This window comes from Aedes albopictus, chromosome 2, assembly GCF_035046485.1.
Source record: "Aedes albopictus strain Foshan chromosome 2, AalbF5, whole genome shotgun sequence".
Classification (NCBI taxonomy): domain Eukaryota; kingdom Metazoa; phylum Arthropoda; class Insecta; order Diptera; family Culicidae; genus Aedes; species Aedes albopictus.
Window position 1 is genome coordinate 135,181,840 of NC_085137.1, and position 15,215 is coordinate 135,197,054.

Sequence of the window (15,215 nt, forward strand, 5' to 3'; positions counted from 1 at the left end):
TTTCTCACTTCTAGTATTTTTCTCAATCCACTGTCGAACTATTCCCTTTTAAATATCACATTGACTGCCATAACTTTTTTCAATTCAATCAAAAATGCATTTCTAGGTTTTTAGGGATGTTTGAGGGGGATTTTAGAGCTGTTAACCCTTATGTGGCCGACAGGGTACCCGGGTACCCAGCGCCCATTTGAAAAGCACGGTGTAAAATAAAGCAAAAAATTTGTCGCACACATAACGGTTAATGAGAGGCTTGATAGGTTTCAGTAGAGTTTCAAAGAGTAGTCAGAAATTATCAGTGTTTTAGAGTGGTTCAGAGGGATTCAAAGGGGCGCCAGGGGATATCAAAAGGTTGGGAGGGATTTATGTGGTGTTTGATAAGGTTTCAGTGAGTTTCCGGAGGTGTTATGATGGTATTCACAAGCTTCAGGATGGGGGTTAGAGGGATGAATAAAAGTTTCATGAAAGCAGTTCAAGCTTTCGACAGATTTTGTGTTTTCAGAACATAAATTCATTATCTTTACGGATACAATACTCCCCTCGTATTCAAACTCTCTCGAAAGGTCAACTTCAATTGGCTCCGATAAATCTATTCGCCAGACTGCATAAATAGTAACGTGGTTCAAAAAATCGTTTTTGCTTCATATCGCTTATTCGATTCGTTCGCCGTGGAGTGGACCTGGTGTGATGGTTAGAACACTTGACTATCACGCCGAGGACTTGGGATCGAATCCCACTCCCGACAAACTTACAAAATGTGAGTTCTTCCTTCGGAAGGGAAGTAAAGCGTGGGTCCCGAGATGCACTAGTAGCCTACGGCTAAAAATCTCGTTAATACTATTCGATTCGTAACAAGGTTTTATGTATCCTCCCAAAACATGAACTCATTTGGATGGAAACTGAGAATGCACAAGCACTTCAAAGTTTGTATGAGAATAACTTGGGAAAACAATGTTTTTCATTCGATATGCAGTACCATTTTCCCAAGTGCCTTAGAGGGTTAGTAGATACTCCTAGGCTACTCCTCTATCAGATCCAACTCATGTTCTCTTAAATCCTCCTGAAAAGCCTCTGAAACCTAAACTCCCTGCGATTCCCTGAAACAATTTTTAAACCTCTTGAAACTCCGTGAAACATACTTACAGCCTCCTGTAACGCCTTTGAAACGCCCTCCTACATTCCTTTTGCAGCCTCTTTAAACTACAGTGGAATCCCGTAAATTCTTTAAAAGCTTTTCTAATCTTGTGAGAAACATCCTGGAATACTTCTGAAGGCCTCTGAATGGTTCAGAAAAGCCTCTGCGGCCTCTTGGTACCTCTACAAAACCACCTGTATCCCCATGAAACTCCTCTAAAACTCTCTCAAACGACCTTGTAAAGCCCCTGAATTTAGCTCTGAACACTCATGAAATCCTCTTGAAGCCTCTTGAATCGCCTCTGGAATCCCCTAAACCTGTTTTGAAAGCCCTTTCAATCTTTTGAAACCACATGGAACTCCTTGATAATCCCGTGAATCCCATTTTAGGACAAACGTCTTGAAATCCTTCAACAGTGCATAAGAACTTCGGACGCACAAATCTCAAGAAGCAAGCTTCAAACAACAGTGCATTTTATTATTCTGTTCTTGCTCACTTGTAATAAGCTTAAAATAAGAAACTCGGGTTTGCTGGTTATGTTTACGAAGAGATTTGTGCTTTCGAAATCGTGAGTAGATGCCAAAGTCGACCATTGTGGCGGCCATTTTGGGATTCTAACAAGTCTGTCCTTAGTTATCCATGGCATCCTTTTGTGCCACCTTCATCTTCCCGATACCCCCAATATTCAATATAGACGATGCGGAAAGCTCACGGATATTCATGAGACAGACGAACAAACTGGAATTCCTTGAAAAGTCTCTGAAAGACTTCTTAAACTCAAATGAACCTTCTGCAACTCTCTGAAACTCTGATCTTACCCTCGTAAGCTCCTCAAAACACATGCTGTTGAAATCTTGTTGTAACCTCCCGAAACTCGTCTGAAACTCCCTAATCCTTCTGAAAAGCTTCTGCAACCTAAACCTCCTGCGGTCCTCCGAAACCTTCTGAAAACCCATGAAACACATGTGAAGCCTCCTGTAACGATGCTGGAATTTCCTTTAACGTCTTTCTTGGTGCTATCTGAAACGCCTGTGGAAACTCCAAAACCATACGGAAGCCCTTTGAATCTCCTGAGAAACCCTCTGGAACTCTTCTGAAGCCTCCTAAATCCTCCTGATCAACCTCTGCAGTCCCCGATAACCACTCTTTTTTTTCCCTCCTAAACCATAGGGGGATAATCTGCTTAACAGACACCCTAACAGAAGGTTAGGGTAGTGTAGGTCTGACAGGCCGTCTTCTACAACAAAAGTAAAATCCAGGACTACTCTCTCCTCGTACCCACTAAACCATTCCTATGGTCGCCAAACCCTACGTCTCTCCGGAACCACCAAGAAGGTATTGCTTCAGAGAGAGGCTAGTGCACATCGCACCCACAAGGTTAGCTGCGTAGCCTGCAGCAACGAACATCGATGACTCGCTTTGGAGAGTCCATCACGGTAGCATGCTGGCGCTTAGCCAGTTTCCCGAGTGGTCCTCGCCCTATAACCACTCTCACACTCCTTGAATGTCTACGAAACGCCTCTGAAACCCCCTAAACTTCCTTTGCAAGCTATTTGAATCCTCTTAAGCCCCCCCTGAAATCCCTTTGAAGTCTCTCTGAACCACTTGATAATCCCATGGAGCCCATTTAAATATAAATACGGCACTTCCAATTATATCACTGTATCCTAGCTTGTGACCGCGCAGAGCTATGGAGAATCATGGACGAAAACGGCTTTCCTGGGAAGCTGACTAGACTGATTAAAGCAACGATGAACGATGTGCAAAACTGCGTAAGGGTTTCGGGTTAACTATCCAGTTCATTCGAATCTCGCCGGGAACTGCGACAAGGTGACAGACTCTCAAGCCTACTCTTCAGCATCGCTCTGGAAGGTGTGATGCGACGAGCCGGGCTCAACAGCCGGGGAACGATTTTTACAAAATCCGGACAATTTGTGTGCTTTGCGGACGACATGGACATTATTGCCAGAACATTTGGAACGGTGGCAGAACTGTACACCCGCCTGAAACGCGAAGCAGCAAAGGTCGGACTGGTGGTGAATGCCTCCAAAACAAAGTACATGCTGGTAGGCGGAACCGAACACGACCGGATCCGTCTGGGTAGTAATGTTACGATAGACGGGGATACTTTCGAGGTGGTGGAGGAATTCGTCTACCTCGGATCCTTACTGACGGCTGACAACAGCGTGAGCCGTGAAATTCGGAGGCGCATCATCAGCGGAAGTCGGGCCTACTACGGGCTTTAGAAGAAACTGTGGTCGAAAACGATTCACCCTCGCACTAAATGCACCATGTACAAAACGCTAATAAGACCGGTGGTCCTCTACGGGCACGAGGAGGACCTGCAAGCACTCGGAGTTTTCGAGCGACGCGTGCTAAGGACGATCTTCGGCGGTGTACAGGAGAACGGTGTGTGGCGGAGAAGGATGGACCACGAGCTCGCTGCACTTTACGGCGAACCCAGCATCCAGAAGGTGGCCAACGCCGGAAGTATACGGTGGGCAGGGCATGTTGCAAGAATGCCGAACAACAACCGGACCAGCTTTGCAAAGCTGGTGTTTGCAACTGATCCGGTTGGCACAAGAAGGCGTGAAGCGCAGAGAGCACGATAGGCGGACCAGGTGGAGCGTGACCTGGTGAGCATTGGGCACGACCGAGGATGGAGAGCGGCAGCCACAAACCGAGTATTCGCCTTGACGGAGGCTCTCTGAGAGAATTGCGCTGTGCGTGAAAACAAATTTTTTTTAACATGGGAAAGGAAAGGAGCTGCATTTTCAAATGCTTCTAAAATATTTTAGGGACTTCAGATTGAAAAAAGTGTTAATGTTTTGCTATATACTTTCAATTAGCTACACGCTAACTGGTTTTAGACAAAAAGTTTTTAAATCACAATGTTATGTCTATAATATAGAGTATCAAAATCTCATTCGATAACATTAAGAACATTTTGCTTAAAAAAATTCTATAAAGAATTAGAAGCATTTGAAAATGCAGCTTCTATCCATTCCCATGTTAAAAAAAAATTGTTTTCACGCACAGCGCAATTCTCTCAGAGAGCCTCCGTTAAGGCGAATTGTGGCGTACTATTGTTGATTATGTCTTGTCTTAATGATGTTGAACAAATAAATGTATGTAGCTTGCGCCGCATCGGCACAGTTAGTCGTCAAGCGTGCGACCGAGCTCTCGACGCATAATAAATTAGACACCAACAAACAGATTGCTTGATGGCTAGGTATGCGGAATGCGAGGGAAAGTCTCGGCTTCACAAAAAAACAATCCGCTCTGACTTGTAGTTAGACCAACGCGGATGTGTTGTGGATTAGATGCCGAAAGAGAGGTGAATTTGTGAAAAAGTAGTGTTCATGGTGTGGGCTCGGAGTCAGTTTGGCTTTCTTTTCCGCAGCATCGTTACTTGTTCTGTGGCGTAGTTGGTTGAAGCGCCGGTCTAGCGAATACGAAATTTTTGGTTCAAATCCCGCCAGAACGCGACGTTTGTCCGATTACACTTCAATACAAACTCCGGATTTATATGTTTGTCCTCCCTTGCTTAGCTCACTCCATAAGGGTTAATTCAAATAAAATGTAACACAAAATTCAATTATTTTAGACCCCGTCTCTGTGTCTAGCCAACAAGGAAAACAAACAAATATTTTTTAATGATGCGTAAGATATCTCAAAACCCCCTCCCCCCATAAATACTTACGCAAGCCCCCTACCGGTTTGAATGTTTTATATTCTCTAAAAACTGGACTTAAGGTATTTGAATACGATGTTACTAAAATACTGTGGAGAAGCACTGGTGAGAGCACTACACTGGGTCATTCCAAGATTTAAGAGGAGGAAGCAGTACCGGAGGAATGGATGGAAGGTATCGTGTGTCCCATCTACAAAAAGACCGACAAGCTGGATTGGGGAACTATCGCGCCACACTACTGAGCACTGCCTACAAGATATTCTCTCAAATTTTATACCGCCGTCTATCACCGCTTGCAAGAGAGTTTGTGGGGCAATATCAGGCTGGATTGATGGGTGAACGCGCTACAACGGACAGACTAGATGTCCGCCATCCGCCAGGTGTTGCAGAAATGCCGCGAATACAACGTGCCCACACATCACTTGTTTATCGATATTAAATCAGCGTATGATACAATCGATCGAGACCAGCTATGGCAGATTATGCACGAATACGAATTCCCGTATAAACTGATACGATTCATCTTGGCGACGATAGATCGAGTGATGTGTGTAGTTCGAGTATCAGGGACACTCTCGAGTCCCTTCGAATCTCGCAGAGGGTTACGGCAAGGTGATGGTCTTTCGTGCTTGCTGTTCAACATTGCTTTAGAGGGTGTAATAAGGAGAGCGGAAATAAGCACGAGTGGAACGATTTTCACGAAGTCCGTTCAGCTGCTTGGTTTTGCCGATGATATTAATATTAGATAGCTCGTAAATTTGAGACGATGGCGGAAACGTATATCCAACTAAATAGTGAAGCCAGGCGAATCGGATTAGACATTAATTTGTCGAAGACAAAGGGCTCCGGAGAAGAATCACCGCGCCCGCAACGCAGAATTTCTATCGACGGTTATGAAATCGAGGCGGTTGAAGAAATCGTGTACTTGGGCTCACTGGTAACCACCGACAACTATACCAGCATACAAATTCAGAGACGCATTGTCGAGCTTACTTTGGACTCCGCAGAACTCTACGATCGAACAAAGTTCGCCGTCACACGAAGTTAACTATCTACAAATCGCTGATAAGACCGGCAGTCATCTATGGGCACGAAGCATAAACTCTACGTGCAGAGGACCGACGCGCCTTTGGAGTTTTCGAATGGAAGACGTTGCGTACCATCTACGGCGGAGTGGAGATGGAAGACGGGACTTGGAGAAGGCGAATGAACCACAAGCTGCATCATCTGCTGAAAAAACCAACCATCGTCCATACCGCGAAAATCAAGACGCTAGGATGTCGGATAGCAACCCGAATAAAATGGTTCTCGAGAGCCATCCGACCGGTACAAGAAGACGTCGTGCGAGGCGAGCTAAGTGGGTCGATCAAGTGGAGGACGATTTGCGGATCCTTGACAGAGTGCGAAACTGGAGTGGAGACACACAGCCATCGACCAAGTAGACTGGAGACGACTCCTACGTACATCAGAGGACACTCAGGCCTTAGTCTAACCGGTAAAACACATTCGTTTGAGTTCTATCGAGAAATGTTCAAGTCAACTATCCGACACATTACCCTAGTTAGCCGCATCCACATGACATGGGGCAGACTAATGGACGCGCGTAGTGCGCGTCCTGCTGAGTCGATCGAATTTTTGTATGTACTCTACTTATCCAAGAGGACCTCTGTCTCTGCCGCTCTGATCTAGGTATGTAGGGAAAAAGAGCTGTAGAAAAGGCCGCCGACAAACGCTACCGCACCGAAACTCTGTCTGTACGTACACCCGTCATGACAGCCGCTGAGCCGAATAGTGTCACTCACTCAATCGTTGATGCTGACTGATGTCTCGGCTTTGTCGCAGCTCTACATCTGACGCGGCTACTATTACGAAGACGAAAGTTTTAAAAATAGGTGGTTCAATTAAATTCATCACAACGCTCTGCCCTGCTAGCTTCTGTTTCGCACACGACAAAGCAACAACGATTAGAATCAAACCGAGATGATGTGTACGGTCAGGAACGTGTATTTTAGTTTAGACGGAGAGTACTTACGATAGGGACAGCAGATTCCTGTACAGATCCATGATTGATCCACAAAAAATTTGAATCCGATGTTATCTCTCTTAAGAAAGCAGGTCCGGAGCAATCTAGATCAACAGATTCCGCGCTGGGAATTTCCAGTTGCCTTTGTGTGATGGTTTGTTACTTCAGGCTACAGACATCACACTCACTGCTATCTTCTAGGAACAATACAGAGACACCAAAGAAACGCTAATTAGGTCTTCCCCCGCTATAATGCTGTGTCATTCGTATTATCGCTGCTCTACGTGAATGATAGCACTGTGTTATCGCCGTGCAAAACGGTAGCCAATTTTGTATTTCACTGACTCAATTGGCACCCAGACGGAAATGCTTCATCGATAGTCTATTGTTACGTAATTGATACGGTTCTTCGTTCAGCTGATCGATTGCGATTATTCCAATCGGACTTCACAAGCACTGACAATTAATACTTTTTCAAATTCTTCCTCCAAAGAACGGCAAAATTTCACTGAAAAGACTTCATAAAGACGATCAAGATGAAACCCTTTCTTCAGGCATCCAACCGAATATCAATTTTCGAACGGACCGTCGCGAATCGTTGAACAAAACTCAATGATCCTATGCTCTTAGTTCGACAATCTGTTGATTTGGATTAAATTAGATGCGCAACCGACCGGCACTATAGCGATTTAAAACCGGAGCGTCATCCATCGTCCTCATCGCGTTCGGTGTCTTTCTCTATGCCACCAACCAATCAAGCTGACATTTGCACCACCAAAGCAAAGCGAGCAGTTTGAGTGAAGGGTGGAGTGTTCAAGTAGAAGTAACTGCAGTAGCGAAAGGATCCGAGAGGAGAAGGAGTTCAAAGTCCGCCCGCTCGTCTACCGTCTTCAGTGAGGTTCTGATGCAATTGCAATGGGACACGAACGAGATGAAAGAAGTTACTGCCGAGGAAGGGTAGTGCACAATAGTATGGGACAAACATCAAATTCTCGCTCCAGTTGACTTTTTCGATTCCATTAAGGTCTCATATGAACTGTGCAAAATTTCAGCGCAATCGGTGAAACTATAATTTAGCGCAAGCGATTCAAAGTTTACATAGGATTTACTATGGGAAAAGTTACACTTTCAGATAAAAATTCCCGGATGTCGCCCTTAGTCTCGTTAATTCCAATCGATCAACGCTTCTTGTAAAAAAATCATTCATGAAACTTTCCTTCGAAGACCGCAAAACAATTGAATGCATGTGGAAAAAGTTATTGATTTATTACCGATTAGTGATCCGACGAACGGCTTTTTGTTTTGTTTTATCAGCAGCACTGCTGCTGCCGTTTCTGCATGGGGTGGCGGGTGGCATCACCACCCCCAGGAACAGCAGCAGCCAAGGCAGCAGCTACAGTGCTGCTGATAAAACAAAACAAAAAGCCGTTCGTCGGATCACTAATCGGTAATAAATCAATAACTTTTTCCACAAGCATCCAATTGTTTTGCGGTCTTCGAAAGAAAGTTTCATACATGATTTTTCTACAAGAAGCGTTGATCAATTGGAATTAAGGAGACAAGGGGCGACCTCTGGGATTTTTTGTTTGAAAGTGTAACTTTTCCCATAGTAAATCCTATGTAAACTTTGAACCGCTTGCGCTAAATTATAGTTTCACCGATTGCGCTGAAATTTTGTACAGTTCATATGGGACCTGAATGGGATCTAAAAAGTCGACTGGAGCGAGGATTTATTTTTTCCATACAAGCGTGTCCCATACTAGTGCACAAGTACCAACAGTAGAGGTACATACATCTTAATCTGGTGGGAGGAATGGTGACGACGACATACGGGATGATAGTGAGTGCGAGCGAATCTCGTGATTGCATTTCGATGGTGACGAAATATTTACGAGCTGTGATTTTATTGGAGAATGATTTGGAAATGATACATGTATGAATGGTTTAATACAGGATGCGCCCACCGAATGCAGTGCAATCGTGATGTAATGGTTTGGAATTTTAATAATCCCATCATGAGATATGAGAGTCATTTTTTCATATTAATAGGGGAGTATCCAACAAATACGACATGCTCATTACTTAAGCTTAGCAAACATTACAATATCAATTGCGATGTTCTAGGAAATCAAAACTATTATTGAGTTTAGTAGATGGGATCTACAGCGGCAAGAGTTTATTTTATTTTGTTAATATAAAAATATGCTACAGGATCAACTAGGCTTATTACAGCGCATATAGTATATTAACTGAGAATATGAGATGCTTTCGAGATATTAAGAATTACCCAAACTGTTCTGCAATTCAGAACAGGGTATCTACAGCTGTAAAACAACTTGTTTTTTGCTTTAAGTTACGCAGCATTACCAACCGTAAGGACTGTATCTCCGGTAAACTCAAGAGTTTTTTTTTTAATATATTTATAGGATTTCCTACACATCCAAGAACTTCATGAAGATGTTAAAAGGATCATGAGAAGAAAATAATGATACAAATATTCTCATCATGTAATTTTGCCAGATGTAAATATGCATTCACTCACGTGCACTGAAAAAGCTACGCACGCTAGTGAAGTGTGGATTCTATGTTCTGCTCTTCAGAGAAGTTTGGTTGTTCTGAGATAACCCAACAGCATGTTAGAATGATTCCAACAATACCAACGGAATCATAGATTGTAATTGGATCAAGGATTAGTTTGGACAACCCTGAATGTCCATAAAGTATAATAAAATTTATATCAGTCTTCAAGTAAATCTAATAATATTGATTGTGCAGCGTTACTCAGTAAAGCAGATATGGCAAGTGTTACGAGCATAAATCGGAAATTCTGCTCCTCGGAATAGTTTGGTTGATCTGGAACATACCAAATGAGTTTTGAAACAGTTTGTACAGTTTTAGGGGTATCATAGCTAATAGTTGAACAACAAGTTCACTACGAAAATAACTACTGTAGATATCAAGAGCTAAACTCTAGGACAGTTTGGACGACCCTGAATATCTCAAAAGTATATAATAATACCTATAAGTCTTCCACCAGGTCCGATAACACAGCGCAACATTTTTTTGTCTCAAGAGCAAACTTATGTGTCTCCGAAGGATTTTGGGCCGCTGAATCCGAATCCGGGCTCAGATTTGCTCTAACACGTCACAATTTTGAGCTATACCTCAATTTATAGGGCAAAATATGCGATTTTGGGCTTTTTTGACTGCAAGCCATTAAGCTTGGAAATATTTTTTTTAAGCAATCAAAAGGTTAATTGGTCAGTTAACATCTAAATTAACGACTCATGCACAATATTTCGTTTTACCTAATAAAATATGATGGATTTTAGCATTTTATGTTAGTATGAAAACTTGCATGCAACTTTTGGAGGGTGACTTGTATGGGAAATATCGTACCTAACATAAATCGCTTAAAACTATCAAATTCGCTTTGGTAAAACGAAAGATTTTGCATGAGTCATTGATTTAGATGTTGATTGACCAATTAACCTTTTGATTGCTTAAAAAAATATGTCCTTGCTTAATGGCTTGCAGTCAAAAAAGCCCAAAATCACACATTTTGCCCTATAAATTGAGGTATAGCTCAAAATTGTGACGTGTTAGAGCAAATCTGAGCCCGGATTCGGATTCAGCGGCCCAAAATCCTTCGGAGACACATAAGTTTGCTCTTGAGACAGACAAAAAGTTAATTTTTGTTACGCTGTGTAACTATAGTTGATTACACTAGTTTACAAAATAAAACGAAAGTCGTGAACTTCTGTCAACGACCAAAATTTTTGAAGCACAATTTAGTACTGATTTCGAAACCGTGCTTCAAAATTTTTTAAGTAGAGCACTTTTTGAGTTTTAGCTCAATATCGAGTTTTACAACTTTTAAAAATATGGAATTTAATAAAATTCAAATAACTTGCGTTTTGTTCAACCAATTTCAAATCTTTATCCATAAATTAAAAGCTGAATACAATACCATTCGATCATCTGAATGCATGTTTTGCGTCAGATTGATAAAATTCAAGATATTGGTGAGTTTTAGGGACGATCTCCTTAAATTTTAGCCAAATTTCCAAAAATATATGAAGAAATGTATTTTTTTCAATAAGAAAAAAACAATCTAAAAATTCTTTCTCAACGTTTATTTGACATATCATATGTAGGCGAGTTACAGTAAAAAATTCAGCTCAATCGTAGCATTTATTACGGAGAATGAGATTTGTGAAGTGAGCGACGTTGCTTAAAAAAAGAACAAAAATCGATTTCAAATCATAAACCTTGTATGGAAAGTCGAAAAAATTTCCGCTCTACTGTAATTTTTTTCCTTCGCGTTTTCGAACTCAGGGCATGATTCTACACCAAAAATGATCATCAGCTTACCGAGTTCAAAAATGCTGTAAACTAGTGTTATGTATCACTCTATAAAATTGATATAATTACTGTTACGAGTGTAGACCAGAAGTTATGCTCTTCGAAGTAGCTTAGTTGGCCTGGAATATCTCAACGGCCTGAGATTAGTCAACTTTGCTGCCGCCAGGGGGGTGGCCATTAGTAGCACCTACTTTGCACGCAAGGATATCCGCAAGCACACCTGGAGACACCCAAACGGCGAGACTTGCAACCAAATCGGCCATGTACTGGTAGATGGCCGACATTTCTCGGACGTAATTGATGGATGAACTTTTCGAGGTCCCCACATCGACTCAGATCACTATCTCGTAGTTAGTAAGATTCGAGCTCGGTTATCAACCGTGTCGGACTCTAGGAACCGGCGATCGATGCGTTCCAGCGGTTTTCAGCAGACGGTACGGTAGCTGAATATCACCAGAAGCTGGACGAGCGGATAAGTGAGATCAACGAGAGCGATAATCTCAACACTCTGTGGGAGTCTATCCACGGAGCGATGAGTACAGCAGCGCGGGAGGTGATAGGTACTGCTCAAAGACGACCTAGAAACGGGTGGTTCGACGAGGAGTGCCAGAGAGTAACGGACGAGGCGAGAAGAATGTTGCCAGAAACCGGATGTTGGTGTCGGGGACCCGGTAGAGCAGGGAGCGATATAGGGAAGCAAGAGTAGCCGAAAAACGAATCCACCGCAAAAAGAAAAAAAAAGCACGAGGAAAATGTGATTGCTCAGGCGCAAGAGAGTATGCAACAGAATGATATGCGGAGATTTTACGAAACTGTCAATGGCGTGCGGACAAAAACAGCGCCTTCTCCCGTCATGTGCAACGACCGTAATGGAAACTTGCTGACAGACAAGACAATGGTGGCTGCCAGGTGGAGAGAGCACTTCGAGGTATTGTTGAACGGTGGGAGTGGAAGAGCGATGGACAGAATTCGAATCGACGACGACGGACAAGCTGTGGAACCTCCAACGCTAGACGAGGTCAAGACAGCCATTAGGGGACTGAAGAACAACAAGGCTGCTGAGGAGGACGAACTCCCGGCCGAGCTTCTCAAGCACGGTAGTGAGCAGCTGTATCAACTCTTACATCGTATTTTATTGAAGATATGGGAGGAGGAAGAACTGCCTGCTAGTTGGTTGGATGGTCTCATTTGCCCTCTTTTCATGAAAGGGCATCGACTGGAGTGCGCGAATTACAGAGGAATAACACTCCTCAATTCAGCGTACAAAATTTTGTCCGGAGTTCTGTTCCACAGGCTGAGGCCGATTGAGGAGTCGGCGAATATCAGGCAGGATTTCGTGAGGGCCGATCAACGACGGACCAGATGTTCACCCTGCGGCAGATTCTCGATGAATTTCGGAAGTACAACTTGCAAACTCATCATCTGTTTATTGATTTCAAGGCGGCGTAGGGTAGTGGAGGTATTTTGGCCCGGGGCATGTATTTTGGCCCACCATGGGATTTTAATTACATTTATCATATAATCTCTACAAAATCTTGGCAAATGATTTTTAGAAGTTCCAATAATCATTTGCCAATATTTGGTAGATATTGTTTGATAAATTTAATAAAAAAAACCAGGGTGGGCCAAAATACATGCCCTGGGCCAAAATACGTCCACTACCCTACGATTCAGTGAAGAGAAACGAGTTATGGCAGATTATGATCAAACATGGATTTCCGGCGAAGCTGATTAGACTGATTTGTGCGACGCTTGACGGATCGAAATCAAGTGTACGGGTTGCGGATGAAATTTCGTCATCTTTCGTAAACTTTGAAGGACTGAAGCAGGGCGATGCTCTTTCGAACTTACTGTTCAACAGAGCACTGGAAGGAGCGATACGGAGAGCTGGTGTGCACAGGAGCGGAACCATTGTCACGAAGTCGCATATGCTCCTGGGCTTCGCGGACGATATCGACATCATCGGAATCGATTGTCGGGCCGTGGAAGAGGCGTTCGTACCTTTTAAGAGGGAGACTGCGAGGATTGAACTTACGATTACCACCACAAAGACTAAGTACATGATTGCTGGTGTTCAACGTCGTTTCGGACGTGGTAGTGGTGACGAAGTGGTGCTAGGTGGGGAAAAGTTTGAAGTTGTGGATGAATTTGTTTATCTTGGTACTCTAGTGACGTGCGATAATGATGTTACCCGCGAGGTGAAAAGACGGATTGCGGCTGCAAATCGGGCCTTTTTTGGTCTGCGAAACCAGCTGAGGTCCCGCAGGCTGCAAACGAAGACAAAACTCGCGTTGTACAAGTCTCTGATTCTCCCGGTCGCTTTATATGGTCATGAAACGTGGACGTTGAAAGAAGTTAATCGGAGAGCCTTGGAGTCTTCGAACGTAAAGTGCTGCGAACAATACTCGGCGGTAAACTGGAGGACGGCCTCTGGCGGCGTCGCATGAACTACGAATTGTACCAGGTATATAAAGAGATGGATATAGTGAAGCGAATACAACACGGCAGGTTGCGGTGGGCTGGACACGTAGCTCGTATGCCGGAGGAACGACAAGCTAAAATTATATTCAGCAGAGAACCAGGAAGGAGTCGTCGTCGGCTTCGTGGAAGGCCGCGCACACGTTGGCTTTTTGCAGTTGATGAGGACCTAAGGACTCTAAACGTTCAGGGCGACTGGAAGCGATTGGCCCAGGGCCGAGGCCAGTGGAGGCGTATACTTCATTCGGCGTAGACTCACCGCTACGAGTTGTAGCCCATCAAGTATCAAGCAAGATAGAGTAGTTCTAGATTTCAGCAAAGTTGTTGAGGAGTTCAGGGACTCTACGATAGTACGTTATATATTACATATTTGCTCCAGTAGGCGACGTTGGTGATCATATAACTTCAGGCTTCTTAACAGCTATCCCCAGTATCGTTGCACTCGTGTTGTGAATATCAAGCGTGGTTCTGCAATGCGTAGTGTACGAAGCATAACTTGAAACCATTCTTGGGTTAAGTGCGGAGCCTCTGGCAAAGTTGATCAGGACATCAAGAGCTATCCGATATCAAACTTGTTGATTCTTGGCTTATCTGCTAGATGGCGCTAGTGAGTCTTAGAAAAACTAAACTGCTGTACCTCAAGAATCGGACCACATAGAAGAATTTCGTCTTCGGCTAAGTTGATCAGGGCATCAAGAAGTATCCGATGGTGATCTAGTTAATTCTAGATTTATCCGTTAGGTGGTCTTAGAATTTCTAAGACCTTAACTGTTGTATCTCGAGAATCAGACCACAAAAAAATCTCGTTTTCGGTAAAGTTGATCAGGACATCAAAAGATATCCTATAAGATGTGCTATTCAGAAACCACGTACGCTTTTCTATATAAATTGTTATTTTTTTTTTGTATAGACGAAAGAGAGCTGAAATGACCAACATGGTATGTGAATGATCCCTAATGAACTAGTTGATTCTGAATGCATTCGTTTGGTAGCGCTAGTGAGAAGTTCTAAAGTACTGTACAGTGACCGGCACAAAATAAGAATAACCATATACATAGTTGTTACAGTTTTTAATGAAAACTACATACAAAAATGATAAAATATAACTTGCAATGAATGCACTACATCCATTTTACATTGTTGTAGTAATCGGTGTTGAAATAAGTCTGGTTTTTGAGAGATAAAGTGATTTCTGATAAGATTGAGAAAATTGTTTAAAAATTGGGTATGACAGAAAAAAAAGATCCACTTGGTAATAGGAAGCAATCAGTGAAGTACTAGATTGAAAGTAGTGAGCTGGATTTTTGTATGGTGAGATGATCAATTCTCCGTTTCTGCAATGAAATGGTACAAACAGCGTGGGTTATATGATTTCTTGCCTAATTTGATGCTGTTTGAGCAAAAGTTTGGTTAACTGTGTTGTTGTATTATTTATTTCTTACAACTTCAACAACACAGTTACCCAAACTTTTGCTCAAACAGCATCAAATTAGGCAAGAAATCATATAACCCACGCTGTTTGC

General features: G+C 42.9%; 2 protein-coding genes across 11 annotated transcripts in view; both read right to left on the reverse strand.

Moving 5' to 3' along the window:
• Positions 1 to 15,215, reverse strand: part of LOC109417649 (uncharacterized) — a 696,771-nt gene that overhangs the window by 381,979 nt on the left and 299,577 nt on the right. The gene's annotated exons all lie outside the window — the stretch shown is intronic.
• LOC109417651 (protein mothers against dpp) overlaps positions 1 to 15,215 on the reverse strand; it is a 137,085-nt gene that overhangs the window by 83,389 nt on the left and 38,481 nt on the right. Inside the window, exon 1 of one of the 6 annotated variants that reach the window (XM_029853491.2) lies at positions 6,859 to 7,606. The exons of the other annotated variants lie outside the window; for them this stretch is intronic. The gene's annotated coding sequence lies outside the window, so the exon portion shown is untranslated. Of the gene's footprint in view, positions 1 to 6,858; positions 7,607 to 15,215 lie in introns of those variants that run through there. 6 annotated transcript variants of the gene reach the window in all.